The sequence below is a fragment of the Hibiscus syriacus genome, unplaced genomic scaffold (assembly GCF_006381635.1).
Source record: "Hibiscus syriacus cultivar Baekdansim isolate YM2019G1 unplaced genomic scaffold, ASM638163v2 tig00110174_pilon, whole genome shotgun sequence".
Classification (NCBI taxonomy): domain Eukaryota; kingdom Viridiplantae; phylum Streptophyta; class Magnoliopsida; order Malvales; family Malvaceae; genus Hibiscus; species Hibiscus syriacus.
The window spans coordinates 3,014,502-3,034,975 of record NW_024062612.1 but is presented as its reverse complement, the minus strand read 5'-3'; the positions used below and the strand labels follow the sequence as shown (position 1 = coordinate 3,034,975).

The window sequence follows — 20,474 nt, the reverse complement described above, 5'->3', positions numbered from 1 at the left end:
GCATTTAATGTGCCTACATTCAACAAGCAAACTCTAAGTCTAGTCTCCTTGTCACCACTCTGTCGAGCCCTCCCCCTATACACCCCATGGGCTCTAAAAGAAGGACATGACCTCAAGAAATCATCTATAGTCGAAGCTATAAGAAACTATGAAAAATGAATCCAAAGAAGACAGAAGATGCACCAATAAAACGCTAGAGAATTGAGGGGTACTAAAAAGCCTAGTTGGTTACTAAGTAGGATTTTAATTTATTGCTAGTAAGTTTATTAACAATTATAAGATAAAATGTGTAATTAGGATAATAATAAAAATAAGTAAGTTTATTAACAATTATAAGGTAACTTGCGTAAACATATGTACGGACGTCAATGGATTGAGAAACGAATTTCAGAAAATATTTGAATTAACAATCAAAACTATAGAAGAGAAATTGACCAGTATAGAAATTTAAATCTATGAAGAAAACCTGTGGGATGCACGGAGAAACCAGTTTGCAACAACCAGGGATCAATATATCCAACCCACAAAATAATCAAATAAAAATCAAACAAAAATGAGGAAAGATAATAAATTAGAAAATTAAGAGAAAGAAAATTAAAAGCAACCGTGTGAATACAGCTGGAGAAAATGAGAGTAACAAATCTATCAGATTAAAATGAGTCTTCAAAGCCGAACGGGATCCGTGAATAATCTGTATTTCCTTGTTAATTTGATAATAAAAGATGAAAAGGAAAAAGAAAGGGTTGGGTGTGGAAAGATGAACCAGATGAAGCCGTCGCGCACCCACCACCACCACCCAGCTCAACAACAACGTAAATAACAAAAATTAAATTCGTTTAAGAATGATTTAAGATCTGTTTTCAGTTTAAAGTAACAAGGATCGACTCAAAGCAATGCTCTCTGTTTGATTGAAATTGAAAGCAATAAAGAAAATGGAACAGAAAAAAAAAAAACGTTGGCAGTGAACAGTTTAAATTGAAAACCTTTTTTGCTTGATTTGTTCTCCTTTTATTTTCTCGGGAAACAAACAGAAAATCATATTTTGGAGAGAAAAAAAGGTTTTTGAGAGCTTACCTCATGGCGATTAAGCCGATCTGGCGAGTACGAAAAAAAAACCCAGGGAATTAAAGCTCCGACGCTGGTGTGTTCGACCGCGGCTTTGGCTCCTAGCCTATGCGCATTACGCATCCCACTGGCTAGTGGCCGCTTGATTCTGCAAAGCTTAAAAGAGTTCCCTCAACGTTAAGGAAAGGCTGCTAGCTTAGAAAACAGTGTCGTATGGAGAAATGCCCGGTGGTTTTGGCCCTAACCGTATGGATTTTACTTGGAGATTTGTCGTCGGCTTCCACATTTTCGTCGAAGTTGATTCACAGGTCTTCAGACGAGGCGAAGGAGATTTGGACTGCTCGGAATGGCAGTGCCGGTAGTGGTGTTGTTTCGTGGCCAAATAGGAATAGCTTACAGTACTTGGAGTTACTTATAGGGAACGATTGGAAGAGGCAGCGGATGAAAGTCGGCCCACGAATCAGTTACTGTTTCCTTCTCAAGGAAGCCAAACCCTCTCCTTCGGAAACGAGTTCGACCGGTCAGCCATTTTCAACTTCCCTTATTTTTTGATATTTGAATTTATTTTCCGTTTATTCTGCATTCTATTTCTTTTAGAGTATAAACTCATTCATAGTTGTTTTTTGTTAGAAAGAAATTGAAATCAGCTAATAAAAACCCGAAGGATATTCAACCTGTTTTTATTATTTTTAATATTTTCTAGTTTTGGAAAAACATAATATAATATATATTTTACAAATTATAGTAGAGTAAATACTGTTGATAGGAATTATTTACTCTATTTCAATTTTTTTATTGGATAAAATATTTGCAGGTTACATTACACATGGATAGATATAGGGACATCGGGCGTATTTATCAAAAAATCACCTCTTTTTTAATTTACGTGTCAGACACCTTTAGATAAAATATTACCGATCTAGCATCATTTGCAGAAAGTCACGAATGATGATTCGCGTCTTACGTTGATGTGACGTCACGTGTGGTAAAGGGAAGATATCCGCACCTTACCCTAGCTGGCACCACATCAGTGTAAGACGCAGATCATCATTCGTTCCTTTCTGTAAGTTTTACACACGCGCCAGAAAGACACTGATCACTGTCCGCGCCTTTCATTTAATTTTCAACAGCTCACACTCTCTCAATTAATAATACCCATCCGCCCAAACCCCATCCCACAACCTATAAACACACCCTCTCTACTATTCCCACCACACCATATCCTCTTAAAACTTCTCAAATCCTCTCAAATCATATCAAAAATCAAACATTCTTAAAACTAAAATCCGATCAAATTATATTTAGAAAGTAATATATTATACTATATTATAATAAATTAATATTTTAGTATTTTATTAAATTGTTTTATATTAATTTTTTTTGCAGTTATAAAATGGATGACGATCTACTTCGTTTGGATTGAAATCATATATTGAAGTATTTTGTTGATACAGTAAAATTTTTAAATTCTATTTTAATTTTAATTATTAGTAATAATTTATTTATTTATTTTTTATTATTAGTTTATATATTAATTTCTGTAATATTTATTAAATTAGGAGAGATGCATATTAGATCTATTTATCCGCAATCTTAAGTTAGAGATATCAACCCGTGTCTGTATTTAGTCGAGGATATATTCGATTACGTAGCTAGATATGAAGGCCACTGTAATGTAGAATCTAACCTGATTTCTTCATTAGTCGAGCAGTGGAGATCGGAGACACACACATTCCATCTTCCGTGCGGAGAGTGCACGATTACGCTGGAGAATGTTTACATGCACTTGGGGCTTCCGGTAGATTGAGGTATGCTTTCAGGGGTGACACACGTTAACTAGAATTCATTGTGCCAGGAATATTTAGGAGTTGTCATGCCAAATTTTAACGATGGTCGGATTCTGTTAAAATGGTAAAATGCAAATTTCAAGCATTTGAGCAACGACGCCTAGGAGGAGCAGGTAAAAATGTATGCACGAGCATGCATACTACAATTGAAAGAAGGGCTCCTAATACCGGATAAATCACGCAACCAAGTTCAGTGTATTTGGTTGCGACATCTCGCCGATTTTCATCTGGTTGGAACATTGAGTTGTGGCTCGACAGTTTTAGAATTCCAGTATAGGGAAATGTGTCAAGCTACTGACTATAGGAAAAATGCTATCGGAGGATGTCTTCTTCTTCTGCTGCAGCATTCGGCGTGGTATCACATGCCTTTTTTTTATGTCTGATTGTGAAGAACTCGTTCGTATTCTCGCTATTATTGAGGTAATTATAATAATGATTTCGTAAAATAATCATTTTATCTAGTATATAATAAAAATTATTTCATTTAATAGTTGATTTACTGCAAGGAAAGATAATCGAGATTTACCTGATGAATTAGAATCAATTAGGCTACTAATTGATCAGAAGGCTGACACAGATGCATGTATTTAAATGTTTGAAAATCTATTTTATTTATCGTTAATATAATTAGATTATTATTTTGATAAGAATTATATATATTTATTTTAGTTTGAATGAGCTCTTTATTGTACTGATGATATAAGAATTTGCAACCCACACGACTTAAGGGGCCCATTAGATGTTTGGATGGCGGTGGTCACTCTGATCTATTATGCGATTATCGAGTGACACCCCACTGATCGCGTGTTTCGACAATTTGGTTTTGTACAATCAACTCCGGAAGCACCTCAAAATCTCGACAAGCTGCATAGCACCGAACGACGCGATAAAAAAGATGTGACTGGCTGCTGAAGCATTATAAGTGGGTATTGATATGGGAGCATCGGCGTCGGCGAATTCCCCTTAGAGAATTCATTTATGTGGACCATTTGAAGGTTGCATATGGTTATTACGAGTGATTCAACAGTAACAAAAAACCGTTCATGCTTTCCAAAGAAGCACGAAGGATGGAGCATTCATCGACGTCGACAGAGACGTCTACCATCACAACCCCATCGTCCCCCGACTCGTGGATGGAAAGCAGGTGCTTTCGGTTCGTCGTCAACTGTAGTACCGAAACCTTCACAGCAGCCACCGTCTGTAACGATGTACGCACTGCAACCAGTTTATATGGCTTCGCAGCCATATAAGATGTCGCCACCGTCGGTCCTATACCAGATGCTGCCACCACCGCAGAGTTATATGACCCCTCTTAGAGGATATTATGGTTCTATGTATGTAGACCCAACTTTAGGATCCTTATTTTATAAAGGTGCTACATCATCATCAACAAAATGTATCTGCTATGACATGAGAGCATAGATATTTCAGAGTTTAAAAAAACCCACAGTCGCACCATCTGTCTCGTAGATTAACTCTTAACGAGTTAACTTCAATCCCTTGAAGAGGTTGCGTCATCTCTGTGACACGAAACAATTCATGCGTTCTAGAGAAGCTTGTTACAAACATTTCATTTGATGCAACAATTCTTTTTTGTAGATTTGTAACTAATCTAGGATGATAGACATGATCGCATTGCATCCATGTTTGAGCTTGTCCCCTTGAGCTTCGCAAAAAGCGCCCTCAAACGAAAATATGTTGTTTTTACCAAAGCCGTTACAGGTAAATGACATGCCCCTTTAAGGTCGAATTGATTGCCTCAGTTAAGTTGGTCGTCATGTGTCCATATCAATATCTACCATCATATGCATTTGTCCACATCCGCGTGTGTCAGACTTGCAGAAAGGCGCGAATGATGACACTGTTTTGGTAAAAATGACATTTTTGTTTGGGGGCCTTTTTTGCGAACTTTGGGGGACAAGCTCAAAATGGATGCAAAGCAGTCATGTTTATTGCCCAATATTAGTTACAGATATACAAAAAAGAATTGTTGCATCAAATAGAATGTTTGTAACAAGTTTCTCTAGAACATATGAATTGTTTCGTGTCACAGAGATGCATCAACCTCTTCAAGGGATTGAAGCTATCTCGTTAAGAGTTAATGTTGAAAACATTTTGATGTTTCGATATAAACAATTAATTTAAAAGAATTTTAATTTTGAAAAAGGTTTTTCTAATTATATTCGATATATTAAATTGAATATCAAAATATTACTCAAAGTATTTCAAAGTTCATTTTAAATCCTTACTCAAGTGTAAAATTAAGTTTTAATCTTAAAATGATTTCAAAATGATTTTACAAAATATTTCGAACCATTTCAAAGCCAAAAATTCCAGATTTCTCAAAGGGAACAGATTCTCCCCTGAATGGTTTTGCTCCGAGAAAAACAGAATGCTCGGAGGGAACCGATTCCCCCTACTGTTCAACGGTCGAAATATTTGAATTTTACACTTAGGGAACTGATTCCCCATGAGGGGGTACCGATTCTCCCACGCTCCAAGCAGAAATATTAATTGTTTTCACACTTAAACGGCTCCAATAACTTCATTAATGATCCCCAACATTCAGAAGTGATTCAAGGTGTATTTAAGCAAGCTTAGAAGCCATTGATCAACAACAAGAAACAACAAGCAACTAGAATCAAGAGAGAATCAAAGAGAAAGTATCAAACCTCAAGTTTGAGCATTTCAAGCCTATTTTTCATTCAATATTCATTTTGCTTTCAAGAACACTTATTGTACTTAATTGTATTATTCTTGAGTGTTATTTTCTTTGTTTTAGAATTGTGCAAACAACCTACCTTGTGAGGATTTCCTTGTAAGTTTGCAAATTTGTATTGTTCTCTTTGGGAGAGAGTGTTCTCAAGAATTTGGGGTATAATTCTTGAGGGTTTGTAAGGTTACTCTTTGTCCTCAAAAGAAAGACAAATTAGTGAATTTGTGGAAAATCCTTAGTGTGGATAGCTAAGGTAGTGGACGTAGACTTCGGTTAAGAAAGTCGAACCACTTTAAATCGTTGTGCAATTACTTTCAATTTTCTGTAAAAGCTTCCACTAAAATTGTAATTGCCAATTCACCCCCTATTAGCCATATTCGTCGATCGATTAACCCAACAATTGGTATCAGAGCCTAACTCATTTGAAGGTTTAATCGCCTCTTGAGTCGATTCGGGAAGAGTTACATCGATAATCAAAGTCATCAATGGCCTCCACTTCAAACTTCGACTCCGGTCTAGATTCGATGCCCGTCAACAAACCTCTATTCTTCAATGGAGCTAACTATGACTATTGGAAGAATAGGATGATGTACTTTATTCAAGAAAGTGACATGGGAGCATGGAATACCGTAGAAGAATGATACATAACGCCTCACACTCATATAAGATTGTGGAGTGAAGGAGAGACAAGAATGTTTCAGCTTAATTCCAAAGTCATTCATATCATATTTTGTGCTTTTAGACCAGATAAATACGGAAGAGTTTCATCTTGTACTACCGCCAAAGAAATATGAGACAAGCTTCAAGTCACTCAAGAAGGTACATATGAGGTAAAAAAATCTAAAATTATTATTCTAACGCATAGTTATGAAAATTTCATGATGAAACCAAATGAAGATATCAAAGCTATGACGTATATATTCTCAACGATTGTCAATGGTGTCAAATCATATGGAGAGATCATTTCAAATGAAAAGTTTGTGAGGAAGTTAGTTTACTCCCTTCCAAAATCATGGCAATCAAAGAAGACGACAATCATCGAGTCTAAGAACCTAACGTCCTTAACTCTTGAAGAGCTAATCGGTTCGCTCCTCGCTCATGAAATGATGCTTGAAGATGAGGTGGACCTCGATAAGATTGAAGAGACATCAAAGAGAAGGAGAAGAAGAAAAATATTGGAGTTGCTCTCAAATCCACAAAAGACGAGAGTGATTCGGATGAAGATGACGAGGAAATAGCATTGTTTGCCAAACGGTTCGGAAAAATGATGAGACCTTACCGAGGGAGAAAATTCAAACGAAATAAAGGCCTAAAAAATGAACCAAAAGAGAAGGACCCGATCATTTGCTATAAATACAAAAAGCCGGGGCATGTCAAATACGATTGCCCCACAATTAAAGAGAAAGGGTCAATCAAAGAATAAGCACAAGGCTCATGTGGCTACATGGAGAGATAAAGAAGGTTCCGATGAAGAGGAACAAGAAGTAGCAAACTCGTGCTTGATGGCATTTGGGGAAGATTCTAAGGTAACCTCTAACTCATTCGATTTGGATGAATTATCTTATGATGAGTTATTAGAGGATTATAATGGATTGACATCGGATTATAAGGCTCTATTTTCAAAATACAAAAATAATATTTCAAAATTGAAAAACGAAAATAATCTTATATCCAAGGCCAACAATGAGCTTGAAAGTAAGATCAAAGAATTGCAAATCAAAATTAATGATTTTGAAAAAAAAATACTGATTTGCATAACTTACTTTCAAAAGTTCATGATGATCATCAAAATAAGATTGATGATTTTAAAACTTCTTTTAATAAGGTTGGAACAAAAAGTTTTGAAAAAGGCGAGAATTCAAAATCCAACTTTGTTAAGAAAAGTTTTAGAAGCTACAATCATAGAAGTCCTCAACGAACCTTGAATGGTAAAATTGTTAGGAGTATATGGGTTCCTAAAGAATTCATTACTACTAAAGATAAGGATGTCCTTCATAAATGGATACCAAAGGGGACAAGAATTTTAGAAACTAATGAATATGGACCCAAAAGAATTTAGATACCAAAAATTAGAAATTACTCTATGTTTGTAAGAAAATGAGCATTGCTACAAGGCACGGGAAATAAATCCAAATTCATGGTACCTTGATAGTGGATGTTCGAGACACATGACCGGAGACAAAAGCCGGTTCATAGAGCTTAATGCCAAAAATGGAGGAGAAGTAACTTTTGGTGATAATTCAAAGGTCACATTGAAGGTATTGGTACTATAGGTAATACCTCTTCCATACAAATTAAAAATGTGTTATATTGGTCCAAAATGAAAAATGTTACTCTATAACTAGTGTTAGGAGTGATCATGGCACTGAATTTGAAAATATTAGATTTATTGAGTTTTGTAATTCTAATGGTATTAGCCATAATTTTTCAGCACCTAGAACCCTCAACAAAATGGAGTTGTTGAGAGGAAAAATCGAACTTTCGAAGAAATGGCTAGAACCATGCTTTGTGAAAATAATTTGCCAAAATATTTTTGGGCGGAAGCCACAAATACCGCTTGTTATATTGTAAATTGAGTAATGATTAGACAAATTTTAAAGAAAACTCCATATGAAATTTTCAAAAATAAAAAGTCTAACATTCGTTATTTTCATCCTTTTGGATGTAAATGTTTTGTTTTGAACAACGGTAAAGAAAACCTTGGCAAATTTGATGCTAAAAGTGATGAAGGATTTTTTCTGGGTTATTCCTTAAATTCTAAAGCTTATCGAGTATTTAATAAAAGAACTTTAGTTGTAGAAGAGTCTATACATGTTTTTGATGATAATCCCCTTCCGAGGAAGGATTCTTGTGTAAATGATGATGTAGGTATTATAAATACAAATGAAGTTAGGCATGACATTGGAGAACCATCATCAAAGGAAGAAACAAAAGATGAGGTAACTCATGATCCTCTTGAGAATCCAACCATTGAAGAAAGGGAAGTATCTTATCCAAGAGAGTACAACTATGTCAAGTATGGTGAAATCATAGGTGATCCATCCAAAGGGGTAACAACTCGATCTTCTCTTAGAAATATTTGTAATTATGTTGTATTTATCTCATGCATAAAGCCTAAGAATATTAAAGAAGCATTAAATGATGAACATTGGATTATGGCTATGCAAGAAGAATTAAATCAATTTGAGAGAAGTAAAGTATGAACATTAGTTGAAAGGCATAGTAATAAATCTAATGTAGGTACTAGATGGGTATTTAGGAATAAGCTTGATGAGAGTGGTAATATAGTGAGAAACAAGGTTAGACTTATTGCTCAAGGGTATACTCAAGAAGAGGGCATAAACTATGATGAAACATATGCTCCTGTAGCTAGGATGGAAGCAATTTGAATGTTATTAGCATTTGCATGTTTTCATGAATTTAAATTATATCAAATGGATGTTAAAAGTACATTTTAAATGGTTTTATAAAGGAAGAAGTGTATGTGGAACAACCTCCAGGTTTTGAAGATTCAAAATTTCCGGATCATGTTCTTAAATTGACAAAAGCGCTTTATGGTTTAAAACAAGCTCCTAGAGCTTGGTATGAAAGATTGTCAAATTTTTTAATTGAAAAAGGTTTTTCAAAAGGGAAGGTTGACACTACATTATTTTTAAAGCATAAAGGTAAAGATTTATTAGTAGTTCAAATTTATGTTGATGATATAATATTTGGTTCTACTAATGATGTTCTTTGCAAGGAATTTTCTAAGCTAATGCAAAGTAAATTCGAGATGAGCATGATGGGTGAGCTCTCATTTTTCTTGGGATTCCAAATCAAGCAAAGAAAAGATGGCATCTTCATCAATCAAGCTAAGTACGTCAAAGATATGCTCAAGAAGTTTGGACTGGAAAATGGCAAACCTCATGACACTCCAATGAACTCTTCAACAAAGCTTGACTTAGATAAAAGAGGTAAATGTGTAGATGTTAAATTATATAGGTCAATGATTAGATCTTTATTTTATCTAACTGCAAGTAGATCGAACATTATTTTTAGTGTCTGCTTATGTGCTAGATTTCAATCATGCCCTAAGGAATCACATTTACTAGTTGTTAAGAGAATCTTTAGATACCTTAAGGACACTCCTAGTTTAGGACTTTGGTATCCTAGAGACTCTAGCTTTAGCTTGCATACTTTTTCTGATGCGGATTATGGAGGATGCAAATTAGATAGGAAAAGCACCTCCGGTACTTGCCAATTCCTTGGAAATATGTTGATTTCTTGGTTTTCAAAGAAACAAAATTGTGTTGTATTATCTACCACTGAAGCGGAATACATTTCAGCCGGTAGTTGTTGTGTACAAGTTTTATGGATGAAATAACAACTTTTTGATTATGGAATTGAAGTAGGTACTATTCCTATTAAGTGTGACAATACTAGTGCTATTTGTCTCACTAAAAATCCCATCCAACACTCTAGAACTAAGCACATTGAAATTAGACATCACTTTATTAGAGACCATGTCGCTAAGAAAGATATAATTCTAGAATTTGTTGATACTTTGCACCAATTAGCAGATATTTTTACAAAACCCTTAGATAAGGAAATATTTTGGACACTTAGGAGAGAATTAGGTTTAACTGACCTATCTTCACTTAGTGTTTAAAAATAATTTTTAGCACTTTTAAGAATAAATGAAAAATGCTTAAAATAATATTTTTGATTGCATTCTTGTTTTTAGTTAGGGGGAGTTTATGATTATTAATGAAAATTAATTGTTTTTTCAAATGATGTTTAATGACAAATTTGATTGTTTGAACATAGTTAATTTTCGAAATATGAGTTGCCAATACTACTAGGATTAATTATTTTAGCACTATTGGATGTTTAAAATACATATTTTTTAAATATTTGGCAGAGGGAATCGATACCCCCATAAAGGAACCGATTCCCCCTTTGAATGGGAACTGATTCCCCCTGTAGGGGAATCGATACCCCCCTGGGATTCTGGTTTTTACGGGCATACACTCTATTTTTCTCAAACCCTCTTTATCTTCTTCCATTACCGCCGTGCTCTTCTCCTCTCTCTCCCTATCTCCTCTTTGCTTCATAACATCTATTTCTAGTCGGAATTTCTTCATTTTTCAAATCCTAAACCTGTTAGCATCATTAAAATCGTGCAAACAACATCAAAATCCACTCAATCTCTTCTTTCAAGGTAAATTTTTCTAAACTCTCTATTTTATTGATTTTGAACATAGAACTAGTTTCAATTAGTTCTAGATAGAAAAAGTGATCGGGCATTGATTATTAGTGTTTAGAAACTAAATTTTACAACTAATTTCATCAAAATCTCACAAATTTTCTATTAATTTTTGAATTTTTGAAATAAAATAAAAAAAACGAAAATCTTTAATTAATTTTAAAATTGATGATTTTTTTTATTTAGTTATGTTATTTACATGTAAACTATACATACTATGGTTTTTCATACATTATTTTCAATAAGTTTTTCAAAAAAAAAAACTTTGCCCATTATTATTGGTTTAGAGAATCTTGAAATATTGAGGACTCAATTGAGTTTTGGGATTGATTACATTGCATACATGTGTTTTATAAATGCAGGTTATTCATTCTATTATGATTTTCTTAAACCATGTCAAATCCTAAACGTGATAGGTCTTCATCTAGTCGTTCAAACCAACAACCAAATCCACCTCCAAATCCTCCTATTCCTGAAATTCCTATTACTAATCCCGTTGATCCTAATATGACTATCCAAAACTCTTGCTTTAATCATCCTGGTCCTAGAAATCATCGTTTTTGGTATTATCAATATTTTGTCTCTTACAAAATTAGAGAAGAACGTATCCCTTCTCTTCAAGCTATGATAGATATAGAGTTTAGATATCTTCCTCTTTTACAAGAGTGTAAATTTGATAAACTTTGTGACCTTGAACCTATAGTTTACCATCAACTTGTTCGCATCTTCTATTTTAATACCGTTTGTGTTAAAAATCGAGCTCAAACCAAAACCATAGCAGTTTGTTCCTATCTCCTAGGACAATTCTTCCATATTGACTCGACTTACATAGCCAATGAATTAGGATTAGATAATGATGGTATATCAAATGAAAAATAGTTTTTAGGTTCTCGTTATAAAAGAAGGGATAGTGCGAGTGTCTTAGATCTTCATGATCGTTTTCTTCATCTAATGATTTCTTGGTGGTTTCGACCATCCGGATATTGTTACTCAACTCTTAGAGCCTTGGATCTTTGGTTGTGACATTGTTTCCAAAACAATATTAAAATAAACCTACCTCAGATTATTTTTGCTGAAATTGTTGAAACCGTAAATATTGTTCCTAATAAAAAACTCTGTTCATCTCTAGTTTACGATTGCATTCTGAGTAATCTATTTTCTAAAGCCGGGCTTAGAGTTGGTCTAGATGTCGTCTTTCCTCTCAAAAAAACAAATTAATCTTCTTTCCTTAACGAGAGCGGGATGGATAAAGAATAAGGAAACCGGTGAATGTGTTCGATCTTCTGAGAATACTCCGGGAGCTAGTTCTTCACAAGCTCCACCAGAAGCTGACGATGATCCCGAGCTTGAACAATTAATGCAAGATATTGACGAAGCCGACGATGAGCCGGAGCAGCACGAGGAACAAGATCAGCAAGAAGATCAAGTGCCTCCATATTTTCAATCATTTATGGAGACATTTGATTTCCGTTATGCATCCTTGGATTCTCGCTTCACTTCTATAGAATCTCATTTATCGACTATGGAAGCTCAACAATTGGAAATTCTCCGGGAGATGCGTGCAAACAATGAAGCAACCAACGCTCGTATTAATGCACTCACTCATGAAATGGAAAATATGCGAGCTCATTTCCCACCTCCCGATCGTCCTACGGATGCTTGAACTTTGATCTTTGCTTTGCTTGTTTGGATTGAACTTGGATATTTGCATTTATTGTTAAAACATTTTGAATGCTTTTGGATTGTTTATTTTTGGTTGTTCGAACTTATGTTTAATACATTTGATTTGGATTTCGTGTTTAGTTTGCATCTTTAGACATATATGACCAATTATCCATTACATGTTTATGAATATTGATTATGAAACTAATGGCTAACCTCTCTTTTGATTGTGATCTTAGCAGCTTAAGCTTTATATTAATAAATCAATTGGCTTACGTTTTTCAAAATTCTTGTTTAAAACGTTTTTTATAGGATCTTTTTGATTTAACAAAAAGGGGGAGAAAGTGTTAAAGTAAGGGGAGTAGTATTTTTCAAAATCAAAATTCATTTTGAAATTAGAAAATCTTAAAATGTTTTGTTATTTCAAAAAGGGAGAGATTGTTAAAACATTTTGATGTTTCAATATAACAAATTAATTTAAAAGAATTTTAATTTTGAAAAAGGTTTTTCTAAGCATATTCGATATATTAAATCGAATATCAAAATATTACTCAAAGTATTTCAAAGTTCATTTTAAATCCTTACTCAAGTGTAAAATTAATTTTTAATCTTAAAATAATTTCAAAACGATTTTACAAAATATTTCGAACCATTTCAAAGCCAAAAATTCCAGATTGCTCAGAGGGAACCGATTCCCCCCCAAGGGGGTACCGATTCCCCCTGAATGGTTTTGCTCCGAGAAAAACATAATCCTCGGAGGGAACCGATTCCCCCACTGTTCAACGGTCGAAATATTTGAATTTTACACTTAGGGAACCGATTCCCCATGAGGGGTACCGATTCCCCCATGCTCAAAGCAGAAATATTAATTGTTTTCACAGTTAAACGGCTCCAATAACTTCATTAATGATCCCCAACGTTCAGAAGTGATTCAAGGTGTATTTAAGCAAGCTTAGAAGCCATTGATCAACAACAAGAAACAACAAGCAACTAGAATCAAGAGAGAATCAAAGAGAAAACATCAAACCTCAAGTTTGAGCATTTCAAGCCTATTTTTCATTCAATATTCATTTTTCTTTCAAGAACACTTATTGTGCTCAATTGTATTATTCTTGAGTGTTCTTTTCTTTGTTTTAGAATTGTGCAAACAACCTACCTTGTGAGAATATCCTTGTAAGTTTGCAAATTTGTGTTGTTCTCTTTGGGAGAGTGTACTCAAGAATTTGGGGTATAATTCTTGAGGGTTTGTAAGGTTACTCTTTGTCCTCAAAAGAAAGACAAATTAGTGAATTTGTGGAAAATCCTTAGTGTGGATAGCTAAGGTAGTGGACGTAGACTTTGGTTGAGAAAGTCGAACCACTCTAAATCGTTGTGCAATTACTTTCAATTTTCTGCAAAAGCTTCCACCAAAATTTTAATTGCCAATTCACCCCCCTCTTGGCCATATTCGTCGATCAATTAACTCAACAGTTAATCTACGAGACAAATGATGCGATTGTGGGTTTTTTCAAGCTCTGAAGTCTCCATGCTCTCATGTATATCAGCTTGCTCGCATACCCATCAAGAGTATAATCGTTTTGTGGATCCTGTAAACCTACTATCAGAAGTGTTTAAGGTATATGAATTTGAGTTCCCCCATAGGTAATAAGAAATACCCTAATGAAATTTAGAATTGGCTTCTAATTGTACCATATCTGTCTTTATTGAGGGATCGTGGTCATCCAAAATTCACTCAAATTCGTTGTGATATAGATATTCGAGAAACATCTAGGCAAAATAAAAGATGTGGGCATTTTAGAAACCCAGGACACAGTAGAAAAACATGTTCATATCTTTTGTCATTAAGTAATCGTTGATGTTGTGCTTGATGTAGTTGTTGTTTATCAAAAAATAGTTCTTGTAATTTAATTCACATTTACTTTAAGTTAATGTCATTTGATAATTATTGATTAATTAAACAAGAAAACAATACAAGACAAGGGATTATATTTTTGTAAATAATAAATTCATTTGCTTCAATTAAAAAAATAAACAAAATAAATTAAGTTATAAAAGGTAAAAAATTAATAAACAAGAAAATGATTAAAAAACACTAAATCATAAAACCATTCGCTTGAATTAAGTAATAAACAAAATAAACAAAATAAATTAAGTATTAAATGGTAAATAATTAAAAAAATTATAATTATTTGTCCAAAAAATTAAATACAAATATAATGAAATGTATGAATCTATCGATGTCTGCGTCTTGAATGTGTTCCGTAAGGCGATGGCATCTGTCTTGAGGAGGATTTCTTCGTATAACTTGTTCTGACTACTCACTGTCATCATTATCATCACCATCATCATCGTCGTCGTCGTCGTCATCAGGAGCAGATACATTTTGTTGATGAGGAACTGATGAGGATGTAACACCTTAATAGAATAAGGAACCTGAAGGTGTATGATTGATTATTTCACCGCTCATAGAGTGAGAAAACTGTACATGAGGTGTTTGTGCAGCGACCATCAGTGGTGATGTTGGACCCGCCAAATAACTAGCATATGAACTCCAAGTTGGATCTGTAAACATAGAACCATAATATCCTCTAGGAGGGGTCATATAACTCTACGGTGGCGGCAGCATCTGGTATGGGACTGGCGGTGGCGATATTTGATATGGATGTGGAGCCATATAAACTGGCTATGGTGCGTACATTGTTGTAGACGGTGGCTGTTGCGAAGGTTCTGGTACTGCAGCTGACGACGAACCGGAAGCACCTACTCTTTGTCCACTAGTCGGAAGACGATGAGGTTGTGATTGTGGACGTCTCTGTCAATTTCGATGAATGCTCCTCATCGTGCTTCCTCGGAAAGCAGAAACGGTTTCCCGTTACTGTTGAACAACTCGTAATAACCATCTACAACCGTCAAATGGTCCAAATCAATGGGTTCTCTACGGGAATGCGCCGATGTCGATCCACCCATATCATGACCTACTCATAATGCTTCAGCAGCCAGTCCACATCTTTTTTACTGTGTCGATCGATGTTATACAACTCGTCGAGATTTTGAGGTGTTTCTGGAATTGATTATACAAAACCAAATTGCCGGAGCACGTATTTAGTAGGGTGCCACTCGACAATCGCATAACAGATCAGATGGATCACTGCCATCCAAAAATTAATGGGCCCCTTAAGTCGTGTGTTATACAAATCCTCATATCATCAGTGCAATAAGGAGACCATTCAAATTAAAACAAATATATATAATTCTTATCAAAATAATATTATAATTATATAACGATAATACAAAATTGATTCTAATTCATCAGGTAAATCTTGATTATCTTTCCTTGCAGTATATGAACTATTAAATGAAATAATTTTTATTATATACTAGATAAAATGATTATTATACGAAATCAATATTGTAATTACCTCAATAATAGCGAGAATACGAACGAGTTCTTCATAACCCGACATAAAAAAGGATATGCGATACCACGCTCAAGACTGTAGCAGAAGGAGACATCCGTCGATAACATTTTTCCTATAGTCGGTAGCTCGACACATTTCCCTATACAAGAATGCCAAAACTGTCGAGCCCCAACTCAATGTTCCAATCAGATGAAAATCGGTGAGATGCCGCAACCACATACAGTGAACTTGGTTGCGCGATTTGTCCGGCATCATTAGCCCTCCTATCAGTTGTAGTATGCAAGCTTGTGCATACATTTTTACCTGCTCATTCGAGGCGTCGCTGCACAAATGTTTGAAATTTGCATCCAACCAATTTAACTGAATCCGACCACCGTTAAAATTTGGCGGGACACCTCCTATATATTCCTGGCACAATGAATTTCAGTTACCGTGTGCTACCCCTGAAAGCACATCTCCATCTACCGAAAGCCCCAACTGCATGAAAACATCTTCTAGCGTAATCGTGCACACTCCGCACGGAAGATGGAATATGCGTCTCCAGTCTCCACCGCTCGACTAATGCAGAAATCAGGTTGGATTCTACATTACAGCGACCTTCATATCTAGCTACGTAACCGAATCCAGCCTCGATTAAATACGACCAGACACGAGTTGATATCTCTAACTTAAGATTGCGGATAAAGGGATCTAATATACGGCATCTCTCCTAATTTAATAAATATTACAAAAATTAATATATAAACTAATAATAAATAAATAAATTATTATTAATAATTAAAATTAAAATAAAATTTAAAAATTTTATCGTATCAGCAAAATATATTGAGATATGATTTCCATCCAAACGAAGCAGATCACCTCCCATTTTATAATTGCAAAAAAAATTAATATAAAACAATTTAATAAAATACTAAAATATTAATTTATTAGAATATAGTATAATATATTACATTCTAAATAAAATTTGACCGAGTTTTAGCTTTAAGAGAGTTTGATTTTTGATATGGTTTGAGAGGATTTGAGAGGTTTTAAGAGGATTTGGTGTGGTGGAAATAGTAGAGAGGGGGTATTTATAGGTCGTGGGATGGGATTTGGGCGAATGAGTATCATTAATTGGGGGAGAGTGAACGGTTGAAAATTAAATGAAAGTCGCGGATGGTGATCCGCGCCTTTCTGGCGCGTGTGTCAGACTTGCAGTTTTTTTACTAAGGGTGTTAGATCGGTAATATTTTCTCTAACGGTGTCTGATAAGTAAAAAAAAAAGGTGATTTTTCGGTAAATACGCCTGGACACCATACGTTTCATTCTTGGTAGCATTGGATGCGGGCAGCGATCTGCTTTGAGTCCCGTGTGATTGCTTACAATGCGCTCCTTTGCCTGCCAGTTACTATAATTCACTGGTAACCTAAACAGTGTGCTCCCATTTTTCCCACTACTTTTTCTCTTCATTTTTACTTTTTATTTTTCTGTTTCAATTGTCATTGCTTAGTCTAGTATATGTTCATTTACTAATGGTTTCTATTGGTTCAGCTTTTCAACTGCTTTGCTTGTGATTTCCAGTTGCCTCTGTTTGGGTATTTATATTGTGAACTGTTTTGTCCTAGGTTTAATAATGAGGGGAATAGATAGCTTCAGTTATAGAAGCAGATATAGTTATTTTTCTTGTTAGAATGACTTCTAACTTCACTTTGATTACAAGCATTGATTATAGAAGGTTGGATAAGCATTTTCCTTAAAGATGAAGCGATTTGCGTTTAATAAATTTGAAACTGAATTTGCTCAAGCAAACAAATATTCTGCCTATTAACTGTCACGATGCTTTGCGTAACTTCTTTTACAGTTTTGAGGGGGAGGTGAAACTTTAAATGGAAGAGAGTACTATTTCTTTCTGACTACTCTTCAACAAGACTTAACCTGATTGCTTCCTTGACCGTGGACTAATTACGCTAAGAACTGTAGTTGGTTACCGGTTAAGCATTTTAATTCCAATGATTGATTGGCAGGTGCTCCCACATACCTGGGGCATCTATTGTGCAGGATAAAGATCTTAGTGAGTATACCCCATCTTTGTCAAAGAGTAGCAAAAACCTGTCCTGCAGCCATGGGTTATGTGAGTCAAGTTTATACTGCAAAGGACCGAATGATCCCTGCCCTTACATTATTGAATATGACTCAGTTAATACCTCAAGTTCTGGATATCTTGTTGAGGATTAATTGCATTTGAAGTCATTTATTGACCATGTAATGGAGAGTTATGTACAAGCATCAGTCATAATAGGGTATGTCTTGATTGTTCTTGATGTTATTTGTTATTTGTTCTTTGTTTTTTGTTTGTCTTTGGCCAAAGATGTATGTGACCTGATATGGTCAAATTTGTTGTCTTGCTCATATTTCTCAACTGTGTTGCTTCCCTGTTTCACTTCATTTCAATTCAGCTGTGGGAGAAAGCAGAGTGGTGGCTACCTGGATGGTGCTGCACCTGATGGTCTAATGGGATTAGGACCTGGAAATGTTTCAGTCTCAAGTTTGCTGGCTAAAGCAGGATTGATTCAGAACTCGTTCTCGATTTGTTTAGATGAGACTGGTTCTGGAAGAATTTATTTTGGTGACAAAGGGATTCCTTCCCAACAATCTACTCCATTTTTACCAATAGGAGGAAACTAGTACGTGTAACCCTTTGTCATGTTCTTTTTGTTTGCTTAAATAAGAAAAGGCTCTTCTTTTATCCATCATTATACTTTGCTGCTACAGGATTGGTGGTGAAAGGTCTAATTTTCTTTTTAATAATTGTTTCACTGAAAAATATTTTGTACGAGTGGAGCATCTGTGTTGGGAACTCTTGTCTCAATAAATCTGGATTCTTAGCGCTCGTGGATAGTGGGTCGTCTTTCACATATCTACCTCCTGAAATCTATGATAAAGTTGTTCCGGAGGTGCTTCTTTTTGTGCTTATCATCAATATAGGAATTATTGTTTTCATTTGTTATTGGGAGGAAATGTTTTAATTGTTTCCTTTGTTATAGTTTGAGAAACAAGTAAAAGCCAGAAGGATTAGCGGCCATGATGATCTTTGGAAGTACTTTATAATACCAGCCTTGTCAGGTTGGATATTGGGCAATATTTGAGAGGTTTGGAAGCCTTTCTTCTTTTCTTTGTACTGACCGTCTGCTGTTTCTTTCCTTGAAGCAGATCAGAGGAGCCATTCAATATTTCTGGAATGAGACTTAAATTTGCTACGAGCCAGAGTTTTGAAATTCATAATTACATATATTCCTATACAGACACTGAGGTTAGTCTTATTTTCTTTTCTACACTAAACCTGAGAAACTGTTTGAAAGGATACAATGAAATTCTTCTCTTTCTTTCCTCTTCTTAGATGTGTGCAACTTAAATTGTGCTTGTGTCATATCTTGTTGCAATTTCTTTGTAATCACCTTTCTCAGTTTGTTTTTTTTCTTGTTATGGTATGATGGGAAAAGAAAACTCATTCAGCCGGCTCTCTTTAGAGGCCAGCTTGAGGTCCTTAAGTATATAATCAACTTCCCCAAGAACTTCACAGTACTTCCTTTGATGCCATTGACAAATTCAACTAATTAGTTTTTTATTCTTTTCATTTGTTAATATCTTTTAGATTTTGGTTTCCGAGTATACTCTAGGCAGCTCATAAAATTTTATCTTTTTCGAAGGAAACGTAAATTGTCTTGACATTGTTGAGCAGGTTTTTATACAGTATTCTGTCTAACTGTTTTACGTGGAGAAGATGAATTTGGTGTCATCGGATGTGAGTCAATTCTCTGTCTTTTGAATGTTCTTGCATTGTTTTATAGTTTTGCAATCTTCTAGCCTGGCTGTGTGCATATTTTAATGACACTGGAAGAAAAAATGTGTTGCAGAAAACTTCATGACAGGCCATCACATTGTTTTTGATCGTGAAAATATGAAGTTGGGTTGGTCGCGTTCCAACTGTAAGTATTAGAGTAGATCTTTCTACCTTTGTCTATTTTCTATATATTGCGTCTTGTTTATTTATTTTTGGTTTATTTGTCTAGTTTTTGTAACTGATTAGTTACAAGGCGTAAGAGTGGAAATTAGTAAGATTTCAGAAAGAAGCTGGAGCACTGTTAAGCCTAGCTTTGTGAATCCAATAGTATTTTCTATAATGACGAAGATATATGTATTATATTTATATCTTGCTTCTTGTTTCCCCAAACATCCGGTATTGATAAAATGTTCTGGTGAGAAGCAACACTAGAGTTTCCCTATGCTTCAGTTTTGCCACTTTAAATCTTTCATTATGCAAAAGCAAACGTTCTTTGTTACAGAAGTAAATTGGAAATTGCATGGGCAGTGAAGACGTGAGTGACAAAGCAAGCGTACATGTGGCACCACCTCCCAGCAGTGATATCTCAGATTCCATTGCCGACGAATGAGCAACAACACAACAATAATACTGATGCTGTTGCTCCAGCAGTCGCAGGAAGGGCTTCCACTAAGCCTTCTTCGGCTTCGCCACTCCA

The 20,474-nt window shown here is 35.0% G+C and overlaps 1 pseudogene; it reads left to right on the top strand.

The window, feature by feature from the left end:
- Positions 1-1,206: 1,206 nt before the first annotated feature.
- On the top strand, positions 1,207-18,621 carry LOC120217015 (annotated as a pseudogene).
- Positions 18,622-20,474: the final 1,853 nt, after the last annotated feature.